This window comes from Petaurus breviceps, unplaced genomic scaffold (genome assembly GCF_028583685.1).
Source record: "Petaurus breviceps papuanus isolate PSGF00001 unplaced genomic scaffold, PetGlider_PUasm1.0 189, whole genome shotgun sequence".
NCBI lineage: Eukaryota > Metazoa > Chordata > Mammalia > Diprotodontia > Petauridae > Petaurus > Petaurus breviceps.
The window spans coordinates 41900817-41915504 of NW_027185809.1; the positions used below are offsets into that span (position 1 = coordinate 41900817).

At 37.4% G+C, this 14688-nt stretch overlaps 1 long non-coding RNA gene across 2 annotated transcripts in view; it reads right to left on the reverse strand.

The window, feature by feature from the left end:
• LOC138164481 (uncharacterized) overlaps positions 1 to 8101 on the reverse strand; it is a 42022-nt gene extending 33921 nt beyond the window's left edge. Inside the window, exons 1-2 of one of the 2 annotated variants that reach the window (XR_011169075.1) lie at positions 7711 to 8101; positions 5905 to 6050 (exon numbers count right to left, since the gene is read on the reverse strand). This is a non-coding gene — a long non-coding RNA (uncharacterized lncRNA). The remainder of the gene's footprint in view (positions 1 to 5904; positions 6051 to 7710) is intronic. The other variant, XR_011169074.1, reaches the window with a different exon arrangement.
• Between the last annotated feature and the right edge of the window lie 6587 nt (positions 8102 to 14688).

Here is a 14688-nt window from a genome sequence, read left to right on the forward strand (position 1 = left end):
CAATTTTAATGTTGTTTAGAAAGCACTTGGGAGTTTTGCAGACCTCAGTTAGTTGCAAGTTTGAGACCTCCAAGGCTAGCATTATGCTGATTCTAAGATGATAAAATTCTGCAGGAATAAATATAAAGTCTTACACTCAGGTTCCCCCCCCCCCAAATCAATCAACTTCATGAGTATAAGATGGGGATGATATAGGTCAGTTATATGATGTCCAGCCTCAAAAGTGCATGCAGTTTTGGGTTGTAATAAGAGAAACAGAGTGTTTAATCAATTCTTGAATTGCATATTGTGAAGTGATTATAGGTCATTTACTTATTGAGGAGAATGTTATGAGAGATGTGAAGTAGAATCAACAAGTTGACAAGACATGCTGGGTGAGGAAGAGGATAGATGAGAAACTTTAGGCATAAAGAGATTGAGTGGTTTACCTAAATTACAGTTAGTGATTGTGCCCAAGTCTACTGATTCCTACTAATAACTAGGAATGAATTTCGTGACATCTTAAGGGTTAACAAACATTCCGTCCTTAATAACAACTTGATACATTGGTTTCTAATGGTTATAGAATTTTGCTGATCATCCACATTCTCTCTGACCAGTCTCTTTTGTGACCAATGGGTTATACATTTACCAAACAGCAGATTGTGGTTGGAAGTTAATCTGTAGTTTCAGAATACAGCAAAGCTAATTGGTCCATTCAAGAATTGAACCCACAACCATGATCTCAGGAACATCATGCTCTGATCAAATGGGCTAACCAAACTCTTTAAATATAAACAAATGTATGCCAAAATAACCTTTAATTTTGAAAATAGTTACTATTATTTTAGCTGATATATCATTACATTTTGAGGAATAGAAGATTCAATATGATTTGGATTAGATTTTACAAATAGTTTGAAAAGACCTAAAACTATAACTTTACAAAATTTTGATTTGATCCATAACACTTGTCCCCTGCTCTCAGTAACATATGCAATTCCTCTTCTATTTCTTGATCATCTCTATTTGAGAAGATGATATGATTTGGACCTAGAAAATCTAGATTATCTAGTTAAACACCACAATTTTATAGATGAGGAAAGTAGGCATCGTTATATTCTCCATAACATAGACTAACTAAGAGGACACAATATCTACCTACATCATATAAACTCAGGGTACTTTCATACGCTCTTATATAAAAATATATAAATCTTTATATAAAATCTACTCTGATTTCCTTTGGGACCTAGACATAAGGATCAATCTTTTATTTTATTTTTCTGATTCATCTCTCTCCATATATAGATACATAAATGCATAATAATACATACATACTACACAAACACATATTCCTCTAAGGGATTACTGGATCATCAGAGTCAGTGACCAGTAAGGAAGACAATTCTGCGAAGTGAATGTATTCTTTTCTTGCAGTGTTATGTGTGGTCATAGTTGTGGAGGTAGTGAGGATCAGAGAAAACAGATAGAGAGGGAGTGGGTGCTATGACCTAGTCATTAATTCTTGGTAAAAGAGAGACAGAAACAAACCTCATGAGTAAAAGAGGCCACCTAAATGTATTTATATTTGGCCATATGGAAATAGATGAATTATTTGTGTAGATTATTCCAAATGCAAGAGAACTTCTGGGTAATTAATCTTCATTAGTTTCTGTGCAGTCATCTAAACTAGATTTATTGAAAGAATATAATGAACCAGTGCCAGGGATACTTCCAGTTCAAGGTAATCATCTTCCAGCTGGAAATTCTCAATGTCCTTGCCTTCTGCTGTTGACTAGTATGTATGTCATTAGACATAGGGAGAGAACATGACTAATAAAAATATTTGATACTTCTAGAGTGTTCTCTAGTTTCCAGAATCTTTTCCTTATAACAACCGTGTACTGTAGAATGTGTAAATATTATCATCACCATTTTCTAGACTAGGGACTCTTAAACAATTTTTATGTGTTGGATCTATTCAGCAATCTGGTGAAGCCTTTGAACTCTTTTTCAGAATAATATTTTGGTGCTTGCATACATAATTTAAGAAAATACTAACTTTCAGTTATATATTAGTGAAAATAAAAATAATTTTTTTCCCATCCAAATTCATGACTGTGATGTAGTCCATAGACATTCTCCTTTAGTGGTTTATGATTTCCAGGTTAAGAATCCTTGCTCCATATGGAAGTATTGAAACTCAGGGAATGTAAGTAATTCGCCTAAGGCCTATAATTAATAATCTACAGGGATACAACTCAGCTCTTTTAATTCAAAATTCAGATCCATTTCTACTACATCTCACTATTTCTCAGTTCTCAAACTACTTAGACAATATGATCCTAAGTAGTATGCATTGTTTGTCATGGAATGGGAGTATTGTTGGACTGTTTACTAGCATGAAATGCAAGACTTAATTAGTCCAAACACATCCATAGAATCATAGATTTAAAACTACTTTGGACCTTAGAGGCCAACTAATCTAAACCTTCAATTTACACATGAAGATCCTGAGGCTCAGTGATTTGCCCATGGTCGCACAACTAGTGAGTATCAAAGGGGATTTGAACCCAGATCACTCTGGCTCTTGATCCAACATTCTATCAAGAACATCATGCTGCTGATGTGGGCATGTTGAATGTGTGCATACATGTGTGCATGTGTGCACACAGAGTCATTAGTAAATTAGTAATTCTATTAAAATCCTCCACAAAATATCATAGCTCTAATATCCTATTATAGCATGGAGAAAATCCTAGTTTTACAAAGCACAAGCCTGGGCTATCCGTATCTATCAAATCAGAAAGACTTCAGATATAGGACCAGTTACAGATTATGCATGTTATTTCAGGATTAGCCTAGCTAGATCTGAAAGAGTCATGTCACCGGAAAAGCCAATTAACCAGTAATGCATTTTTGACTGGAAATTCCTGATGGACAAAAAAAAATATAAAATAATCCTAATCCCTTTGTAGACTCTTCCTATTTCTTCTGTGATAATGGTAGGTTCTCTAGCACCTTTAGAGGACTGGAATTCTCTCTGTCTCTGCTATTTGCTCAAGTCTCTATAGATTATGTTCCTCTCAATTTTCAGGGTCTAAGAACCCCAGTTCCATTTAACCATGTAATAGTCAGATTGATTTTTGTAAAAGGGGAGTTACTAGACAACAGCTAAAAATGCTCAGTCTTTATGTAATGAGTGTTTGGCATATGCCTAGATCACCCAAGATGGATACATTCACTGGGGAGATGTGGAAGACTTCCTTCTGAGAGACAGAAGAATAGTACAGGTATGGTCTTTCTTTGTTGCCTTACCTAGGCAATGAGAGCAGGCTCTTTCCATTGGCTACATAACCAGAACTGCCTGTATCCTTAAATCTACCTGACTGAGGTATAGTCTTACCCTCTTCCTGCTCCATTCAGGGGTGAAGAACTCATTCATTCATAGGTAGGGTCCCATGCAGTAAGTGGAGAAGTTCCTGAGGGTCCACTGCCCCAAGAAATGGGCTTGGGTTTTGGTCTTATTTTGCTTGTTCTAGATATAGGGAATGGAGTTCCATACCCAGGAATTTTAGCTTGGAGCCTAGTATTTCAGACTGGATATTGCAGTCAGTCAAATAGGGAAGCCCTAAGAATTCAGAATGCAGGTTGCAAGGCTGAGGTAAGGAGTGGGGGCACTTTGGACTTGGAACTTGGTAGGATTAATGCTATGGAACTGAACTATGATGTGAACCTAATCCCCTCACTTCCCCAGAGACTAGATGTGATGGGGATGGGGAAGGGGGAATTACGCCCATGGGGCAGACCTATGCAACTTGGCACTGGGTAGGGGCCAAAATTAAAATAAGCTAAATTTCTTCTGGCCACAGATAGGTTAGACTAGAGACAGACTGACAATGGTTGGTTGGTTGCTGTGGGCCATGTGACAAAAAAGAGAGAGTGCACAGTGGTAACCCTACATTTTCTCCCATCTGCCTGAAATTCTTTGGTGGATTGCAAGTAGCCTGTGGACCTTACATTGTGCAGGCCTGCTCCAGAGTATGGTATAAAATTTTTGTATATTTGTTCTTGCTATATGTGAGAAGTAAATACTCCTTTGTAAAAGCTAAACTGAATTGTAAATTGTTAAATATAATTGAAGAATTTGTACCCCTAAAATTGGGGGGAACACAATCAGTGAAGGCTTGAGCCAATAACAGAGAATGGTATTACATTTCTCCCCTCTCAGGGGTGAGAACCTTGGGTGAGGTCTAAAAGGTAATACATCTGGCTTTCATGTAGCGGTTGCTACAGAGCAAGATCATGTCTGGAATAAAATCAGGCCCTTCACATTTGTAGGGAACAAGGACCCAGAGGAAATTTACCTCAACTTTTAGGGGATCATGTAGGGATCCCTAGAATTTTGGGGATTATTTTGTTTGGTTTAGACTTTGTGCAGGGATTCCTAGAACATTTTGGAAAGGGACACTTAAAAATTTTGTCCAGACCTCTTCTGGAAGGACTTTAACATTGAAAGAATCATGTAAGATCTTCCACTTAGCTTTCTTATTTGAGAGAGGGGTGGAGTTTTGTTAGCCCCACGCCCTAAATCCTTGTGGGGAAATGGTCCACGTGGCTTGGAATACTCAGTTTGGACCAGATTTCCATCAGGAACAGGAAGCTAATTTTCTTTAGCTATGCTTTATTTTCTTATGGTTTGAGAAAGGTCTTGAGTTCTAAGCAAGCAGTAACCTGGTAAGCTTTGTGAAATGTTCTTTGTTAAATGTGCAACACTTTGAAATATTAGAGAGAAAATTGTGATTTCCATCTGTCCATGTGGGAGTATATATGAACATTATACTTTGACTATTTTGAGACTCTTTTCTGTATGACACCGGGGAAGCAAGTGAAGGGATGATGCTTATGCCTCCCAGAGACTACAAAGAACTGTTCAGAATTGGGGACACGGACTGTGTTCAAAATACACACTTCCTATTTGCCAGGAACAGCAAATTTATCAAAAGGGAGGAAAGAATAACAGACGTCTGAGCACGTGTCAAGCCCCTGCTACAAACAGGACAGGTAAGCTATTGTTTCCATGGTAGTTGAGAGGTTTTAGATCTGGAAGAGTTCTTGGCAGTCATAGTAACTATTTAAAAGATGAGGAAATCAAGAACTAACATGACTTAGAGAAACTGACAAGCTAGTAAGGAGAAGAGCTGGAATGCAAATCCACCTCCTTTTGTTTCTAAACCCAGTGTTGTCAGAGTGACTCATTGGCAATGCTATAGCCCATTGGACCCTGACAATCTCAACTTGTGAAGTACTATGTAAGGAAGTAACAATGATACTTAAAAAGATAAAAATAAGAAAGGCAATTGAATCCCATCAAATATGTACAGAAGAAATTCATGCTGGAGCTGATACATTTTTTAAGATTCTTGGGGATTGATTTTCAAGACATTACAAAGATGAAAGGACTCCAAAAGAATATAAAAGATGATTGACAATATATTTACCCTCCTCCCCACAGAGTGACTGAAAACATGGAACAATTCACTAAGTGCATGCTGATTTTCTTATTTCTATAATGTCTTTATAAGAATAAAAGTCTATGCACATATCAAAAAGGTCCCAGAAGAAAACACAAAAAAGGAATTGACAGACTTTTGCATACAATTTTTCTATAGTAGAATAAATACTTATAGTTATACAAACTGAGAGATCTAAAAATCTTAAGATACCACTGTGTCTATTTGCTGAAATTTTTTAAAGGGCATCTGACTTTGTAGAACAAAATGCAGTCTTAAATACTCTCCTAAAATAAGTCATCTCCCACACAGATGTTAAAATTAAAATGCAACTACAGAGATAACTTTTGTTCAAGGACTCATTGTGTATTGACATCAAGTGAAGTATAAAATAGGAAGACATACTTACATAATATGTTCACCAATGTCAGTCAAGAAATCCAGCACTGAATCCAAACAAAACAAAGATTCCCTGTTGAGTATGAGATTCTCCAAATGTTAGGTCACATTATCTTAATTGCGCTGAGCTTTAGGGAAAAGCTTCCTCAGTGAAATCTATAGAAATGCAAAAGAGATTGTTCTCACCATCCACAGTGGAAAAACAAAATGAATGAAAGACCACATACTCCCCAGACTCTGGCCTCTTGCTAGATGGGAAATTCTCTGAGTTGGTCTGTTATCTATATATTTTTCTGATATTACATTAGCTATCTGTTGATCTATTTATCTCTCCATTGTATGCATATACTGTGTCAGGGTTCTTTAAAGGGATAGAGACAGCTTAGTGTAGGTGAAGGAACCCTGATGCTGGAACCAGAGTCTGCTTCCATGTTTACCTGTGCAACCTTGGGCAGGTCATCTAACCTCCCTGGGCTTCTGTTTTCTCATCTGGAAACAACAACAATAATAACTAATATTTATATAGCACTTGAAGGTTTACAAAGTACTTTACATATATTATATCATTTGATACTAATAAAAACTTTGTGAAGCTGATGCTATTATTATCATCCCCATTTTTTCAGCTGAGGAAACTGAGATTGGTAGAGTTTAAATGATTTGTCAAGGGTCATATAGCTAACATGTGTCTGAGCCAGGATAGGAACCTTGTTATTGAGTTCTTCCTGATTGCATTTATCCACTATGCTATTCAAATGACCTCTGGGGTGTCTTCTAGTTGTAGATAGATGATCCTATAACAATGACCTTATTCAGAAACAGAATAGGAAGAGATTAGAATGCACTGCATTTGGGACATTGTGTAATGCTTTCAATGATACCAAATAGCTTAATGCCACAAAAACTCATATTTTTAACACGAATATTTTCCCAGTAATGTTATATGGTTATAAATCATAGAACACTGTAAAGAATCAAAATTGCAAATGACCCAAAGGGCAATGGAAATAATAACTTCAGCAGTAATACATTTATACAGCATTTCAGGGTTAACATGGAGCTTTGCTCACAATAGCCCTTTGAGGTGGGTCTTAAAATTATTATTATTCTCATTTTATACAAAGACACATGGTGAGCATAACATATTAGTAACAATGGCTTACATAGTTGGAGGTTTAGGAAAAGATGTCATTGAGGTCATGCATCACTGGAAAAAAGATGTGGAAGGAGCATTGGTTCTGCAGTGAGAGGACCTGTATTTAAATCCCACTTGTGATGCTTACTGATTATTTGACCTTGATGAAGTCACTTAGCTTTCCTGGGCTAAAGTTTTCTCACTTATAAAATGAAAATATTCAGTTAAATGGCCTTTGAAGTCACTTCCAGCTCTGGCTATATGCTCTATCAATGAGATACAATAGTACAGTTCATTTAGCATGTTGGTTAATCTGGTCTAGTCAAAGAACTAGCGGAAGACCTTTGTTATATGAAACAAATCGCAGAGGATAAGAAGGTATGAAGCATATATCTTCTGCACTGGTAGAAGGGTTACCCACATTGATAGAACAAGAAATCTATTAAATTGCTACTATTATCCACATTTTATAGATGAGGGAAATAAGGCAAAGGTTAAGTGACTTGCCCAGGGTCACACAGTTAGTATCTGAAACTAGATTTGAGTTCAGGTCTTCCTGACTTCACGTTCAGTATTCTATCCACTGTACCACCTACCTGCCTCCTTACCTACTATTCGTAAGTGGAACCATCAGTTAGAGCAAATTGAGAAATATTGAATGCCGTAGATAAGTTCACTTACCTTGACAGTATGCTTTCCAGGGATGTACACATGGATGATGTGTTTGACACACACATTACCAGAGCTAGTTCAGTGTTTGGGAGGCTCCAAAGGAAAGTAAGGGAGAGAAGAGGTACTGACTACCAAACTGCAGGTCTACAGAGCTAGTGTGCTGATCTCATTGTTGTATGACTGTGAAACCTGGACAGTCTACCAGTGCCATTCCAGGAAACTGAATCACTTCCATTTGAATTGTTTTAGGAAGATACTTATGATCACCTGTCAAGATAAGGTACTGGTTATTGAAGCCCTTTCTTGAGCTAAACTGCCAAGCATTTAAACTACTTCAGAGAGATAAACTCGATGGGCTAGCCACATTGTTTGAATGCCAAATGTACATTTGTCTAAGCAACTATTTTACAGAGAACTCACAAAAGACAAATGCTCACATGGAGGTCAGAAGAAATGACACAAGGACAGTCTCATGGTCTCTCTGAAGAACTTTGGAATCAATGGCATGGTGTGGGTTGGCAAAGGAATGCCAAGCATGGTATTCTTGTATCAAAGAACGTGTTGTGCTCCATGAGTGAAGCAGAATTGCAGTAGCTCTAAAGAAAGCTGAGATGTGCAAATTTAGAGACATCTCAACTCTGTTTATGTGCATTATTTGTGCCCAACTTGTTGTAGAACCTTCCAAACTCATATTGGTCTGTTCAACTACAGTTGGACACACTGTACCTTGACTCCAACATGGTGATGTCATTTTGGTTCCCTCTAAGAACGAAGGACAACCGCCACTACCACTTGGCTTATTAAGACAAATGACTTTTCTTGGCCAGGCAATTATCTTTGGGTAGAGAAATGCAAAGGATAGACTTGGGCATTATTTTAGAACTTTGCTAACTGCTCTTTTAGTCAATCCCAGATACCTTTTTGTTAGTTCTAACATGCTCTCTTGTGCTCCTAATGCTTCCTGTGCATTCTCCCAGGATTTCTTGGATAATCTCAATGGTAGTATTATTTTGTTTCTAAATAGTGACCTGTTATTTTCTTTTGAACATAGTCTTTTTATTATAATGATAGCTACTATTTGTGTTGTTCATTGTTTTTAATGTTCTTTAATGCTTACAAAGGATAATGTGCATATTTTCTCATTTAAATTCCATTCAACAAATATTAATCCTCATAACAGTAATCCCTAGCCCTGACAATCTGGTATATTCATAGTCTACATGTAACATGCCATTCTTCCACTTTGAATTCCCTCCTCCTTGACTCTATTATCTGCCAACCTAAACCCAATTTAAATCCTATCTTATTTATGATACCTTCACAGACCATTCTATGCTGCAGAGAGCTCTCCCCTTTAAACTTCTATAAAATTTACTGTCTGTAGACATTAATGCTTCTATATATAAGCTGTATTGATGATTTGTTGATGACTTTATTTTTTTTTAACCATCACAGTTGTTTCCTGGCATTACCAGTATGATGATGATGACGATGATGATGATGATGATGATGATGATGATGATGATGATGATGATGATGACAGCTGCAACAACAACAGTTAAAAACTTACTAACAAATGTCATCTCACATCTTACTAGCACATTGAGAAGAATGCTGGTTATGGAGTCTGAGGACTGGGGTTCTGTTTTCTTGATGAGCCAGTTTGATTTTCCCACTATCTCCTTCCTTGCCCCATTCTCCTATTGCCTATCTTGTCCGGCTAAACGTCAGTCTTAGAGTTTCCCTGCTGTCTGCTCTTCTGGCTCCTATTCATATTCTGCTGAACAAAGCTGGGGAAAATCAAGTAGTCATGCTGACTGGATCCTCTACCAATTTAGTATCAGTTAGGGCCTCAGAATTGAGGACACTCACCGTGCGCACCCTCTATTTCCTTCCTTTTCATGTAACATAATTCAGATGCCTTTTGCAACTATATCCTTCACCCAGTCCCACATCAAGAGGTGGCTCTTGTTGTTGGGTCTACAGAAATAAGTGATCCCATCATATCCTGCCTTCTCTAGCATATTGCCCCATCTATTATTCTCACTCTCTCCCTTACATTCAAACTCCCTCTCTACTGGCTGCTTCCCTACAACATACAAACCATGTGTCCCTTCACCTCAGAAAAGTACATGTATTCCCACTAGGCACTCCCATGTCTTGGATCCTTTTTGTGGTTAAACTCTTCAGGAAGGCCAAACACAGTCTTTTCACTCCCCTAGTTCTTTGTAGTCTGTTTCTAACCTTAATACTCAACTGAAACTACTCTATTTAAAATCTAATGAACTTTCCCCAATCTTCATCCTTCTTGACCTTTCTGCAGCCCTTGACACTGTCAATTACCAGTTTCTCTTGGATAGTCTTGCCCATAGGATTTTCATGATCCTGCTTTGTCCTGGTTCTCTTCCTACCTGTCTGAGCAGTTCTCAATCTACTTGGCTGAATTTTCATCCACTTAACAACTGGGTGTCCCCCAGACCCTTTTCTCTTCTCCCTCTATACTATACTAACTTGGTGATCTCATCAGCTCTCATGGACTCAGTCATCATCTTTATGCAGATGATTATTTATCCAGCCCCAATCTCTCTCCTAACCTCCAGTCTCACGTCTCTAACTGCCTATTGAACATCTAAAACTAGATGTCCTGTGGGCATCTTAAACTTAACATGGCCCAAACTCAAGTGATTATTTTCCTTCCCAAAATTTCCCTTCTTCCTAACTTTTTTTGATTCCAAAATCATCCTTAATTCCTTACTCACTTTTACCCTAACCTCCTCCTATCTGTTTGCCAAGTCTTGTCTGTTTTATTTTCACAACATAATTCATATATTCTCTCTTCTCTCCTCTGACATTGCTACCACCTACCTGATAAAGGCCCTCATCACCTCATGCCTGTTCTATTCCAATAGCCTGCTTGTTGGTCTACCTGCCACAAATGGCTCTGCAATGTAAGCACGACTCAGCTCTCAAACTGATCTTAAAGTACAGGTCTGACCATGTTATTCTCCTTTTCACTTGACTATGGTAGCTCCCTGCCATCTCCAGTATCAAGTATAAAATCTTCAGTTTGGCATTCAATGTTCTTCAAAATGTCTTGCTCCTCACTTCCCAGAAATTCTTAAATGTCTTACCCCCTTGTACTCGCTGATCAGTGATACTGAATTTCCTGTTGTTCTTTGCATAAGGCAATCCATCTCCCAAACTTCATGCACTTTCACTGACTGTTTCTCTATGACTGGAATTTTCCCCCTCCTTATATCATGGTTTATATGGTTTCCCTGACTTTTTTTAAGTCGAGGATAAAATCTTATCTTCTATAAAAAGCTTTCCAACCCTGACTTAATGCTAGTGCCTTACATTTGTTGATTATCTTCAATCTTTCTCTCTATTTCCGTCTCTCTATCTCTCTGTCTCATTCTCTTTCCTTGTCTCTGTATCTCCATCTATCTCTGTCTTTGTTTCTATTTCCATATCTCTCTTTCTCGTTTTGTACATAATTGATTTCATCTTCTCTCTCCCCAGATCCCTGTGCCCTGCACCTCACCTGCTTCCAATAGACTTTGAATTGTTTGAGAGCAGGGGCTATTTTTTGCCTTTCCTTGTCTCCCTTACTGCTTACTTAGTAATAAATACTTATTGACTGAGATTGCTTATTGACAGACTAGGTGGGCTTTGAGGACCCTTCGAGCTTTGAATCTATGATCCTATGATAACAATGAAGTACAAAGAACCAGTATTTATGTTCAAATCACAGCTCTGCTTCTTACTACTTGTGTGAGACTGGGTAAACAATTTGTACAGGTCTCTGTTTCCTCATCTGCAAAATTAGGGCATTGGAAAAGATGCTCTCTAAGTCTTAAATCTCTACACATGAAGACAGAATATGAAATATTCTACACAGGTTGTCATCTACTTCTTTTCCAAAGGTAAGGAAACTTGCTTGATTATTTATTTTTCTATAAGTTATTCTTTCACACATGTATTATCTCCTTTACTAGGTTGCAAACTCCTTAACTATAGGCAACAATTATACCTTTTGCATATTTATATCCTCCCCACCCCCAACGCTTAGCACATGACTTGTTTATAGTTGGTACACAATAAATGCAAAACTGAAGTAAAATATTTTTAAAAATCACATTATCCTAGCAACTTAAGCTCATTCTTTACCTGTAAAATATTTTATGTTGAGTTTTGTTAAAGAAATAAATCTTTTTTGTTTTTTCCTACCATAGAATTTGATTCTTACTAAGGCCTCCTGATCCTTCCAAAGTCCAACCCTTATGAATTTCTACACACCCATCACTGTCAGCAGGCTGTGAAAAAACCAAGACAGCTGTTAGTGGTCATAGTATCCCACAGCTCATAAATTTAGGGAGCCAAAGGTAGACAGCTGCAATTTGGTAGAGTTGTAACTGGGTGAGTTGAGGAATCCTTGAAATACAGACTGTAAATTGTTGTATGGTCAAATGTGGGTTGATGGTGAAAGACCTGCTGATTCAAACAATTTACCACTAAAATTTTTCCATATCTTTTGACAGCATATTATTTTGCATGAGTAATCATATGTGTTAATGCACTCTGCATGGAAAATTAAATGATGTCCCGAAGAAGACTGCTTCTTAGGGGGATGCTATCTATAAGTCCTTAGGCTACTCAAGATATGACCATTCTTTTAAGACATTCTAAGACATTGGGCCAAATAGTACAAATAATTGTGGTGAATGCAGTTTTGAACTACTCAGTAAATGTCATGTAAAGAAAAGATTAAATCTTAAATGGAGACTAATATAAACCTAAATAATTTGTGGATCAATGAACAAATCATAAAAACAACTCAGCACAATGCTTAATAGTAATAAAAGTTAATAAATGCTTATTTGAACATTTATTAAGTGAACAATAGGTAATTTATTTATTTTTCAAATGCTTTATTAACTTCTGATTTATATCATTCATTTCTGCCAGATTTTGAGTTACAAATTTTCTCCCCATTTTTCCCCTACCCACCGCCCAAAAATAGCAGTCCCACAGGATATTCCCTCCTACAATCTGCTCTCTGCCATATTTTCTCCCATACCCCTTTTGGCTTTTCTAGTGGATCTCTATGCCCCAGTGCCTGTATATAATATTTCCCAATTACATGTAAAATAGTATTAATAATTGCATATATATAAATATATATTTGAATATTTGATTTTAAAACTTTGAATTCCAGATTCATTCCCTTCCTCCCTTGATGCCCACTTTTACTGGGAAGATAAGCAGTTCTGTATAGGTTGTACATGTGTGGCTAATGCAAAACAATAACATAGTAGATATATTGTAAAAGACTGACTATATTTCCTTCCCTCCCATCCCACCTCCCACTTGTTCTATTCTCTGCTTTGATCCCGTCCCTTTTCAAAAGTGGATGCTTCCAACTTCCCTTCCCCCCAGCCTGCCCTCCCTTCCATCACCCCTCTCTCATCCCCTTCCCCCCTATTCTCCTGGAGGCTGAGATACCCTATTTAATGTGTATTTCATTCCCTCCTCAAGCCAAATTCAATGGGAATAAGGTTGACCCATTCCCTTTTGCCTTCCTATTCTTCCCCTCCATTGTAACCATTTTCCCTTGCCTCTTCTATATGAGATAGTTTGCCCCATTCTGTCTCTCCCCATCTCCTCTCATTATATTCCTCTCTCACCTCTTAATTTCACCTTTTAAGTATCATCCCTTCCTGTTAAATTGGTCCTGTGCCCTCTATCTATGTATACCTATAAACATATATACACACATTCACATATGTATTCATATGCCCATATACCCTTATATATAGACACATATGTCTATATATATTTCTAATCCCTTCAACTACTGCGAAAAGTTTCATAAGTTACACTTATTGTTTTTCCATGTAGGAATGTTAATAGTTCAACTTTGATAAGTTCCTTATGATTTCTTTTCCCTGTTTACCTTCTCATGCTTCTCTTGCTTCTTGTATCTGAATGTCAAATTTTCTATTCAACTCTAGTTTTTTCAGCAAGAATGCTTGAAAATCCTCTATTCCACTGAATGACCATATTTTCCCCTGAAACATGATATTCAGTTTTGCTGGGTAGGTGACTCTTGGTTTTAATCCCAGCTCCTTTGACCTCCAGAATATCATATTCCAAGCCCTTTGATCCCTCAGTGTAGAAGCTGGCAGATCCTGGGTTATCCTGATTGTGTTTCCACAATATTCAAATTGTTTCTTCCTGACTGCTTGTAATATTCTCTCCTTAATCTGGGAATTCCGGAACCTGGCTATAATATTCCTAGGAGTTTTCTTTTTGGAATCTTTTTCAGGAGGTGATAGGTGGATTCTTTCAACCTCTATTTTGCCCTCTTGTTCTAAAACATCAGGGCAGTTTTCTTTGAGAACTTCCTGGAGGATGATTTCTAGGTTCTTGCTTTGATCATGGTTTTCAGGTAGTCCAATAACTTTTAAATTATCTCTCCTGGATCTATTTTCCAGGTCAGTGGTTTTTCCCATGAGATATTTCACATTGCCTTCTATTCTTTCATTTGTTTGGATCTGTTTAACAGCATCTTGATTTCTCATAAAATCATTAGCTTCCATTTGCTCCAGTCTAATTCTGAAACAATGATTCTCCTCAGTGAGCTTTTGAGATTCTTTTTCCATCTGGAAAATTCGGCTTTTTAAGGCATTCTTCTCCTCATTGCTTTTTTGAGCCTCTTTTGCCATTTGAGTTAGTCTATTTTTCAAGGTATTATTTTCCTCAGTCAGGCTGTTGACTCTCATTTCATAATTTTCTTCCATCATTCTCATTTCTCTTCCCAATTTTTCCTCCACTTCTCTTATCTGCTTCTTAATGTCTTCTTTGGCCTGTAACCAGCTTGTATTTTCCTTTGAAGCTTTTGGTGCAGGAGTTCTGACTTTACTGTCTCCCTCCTGTTCCATGCTTTGCTCCTTTTTGTCCACAAAATAGGAGTCTAATGTTGGA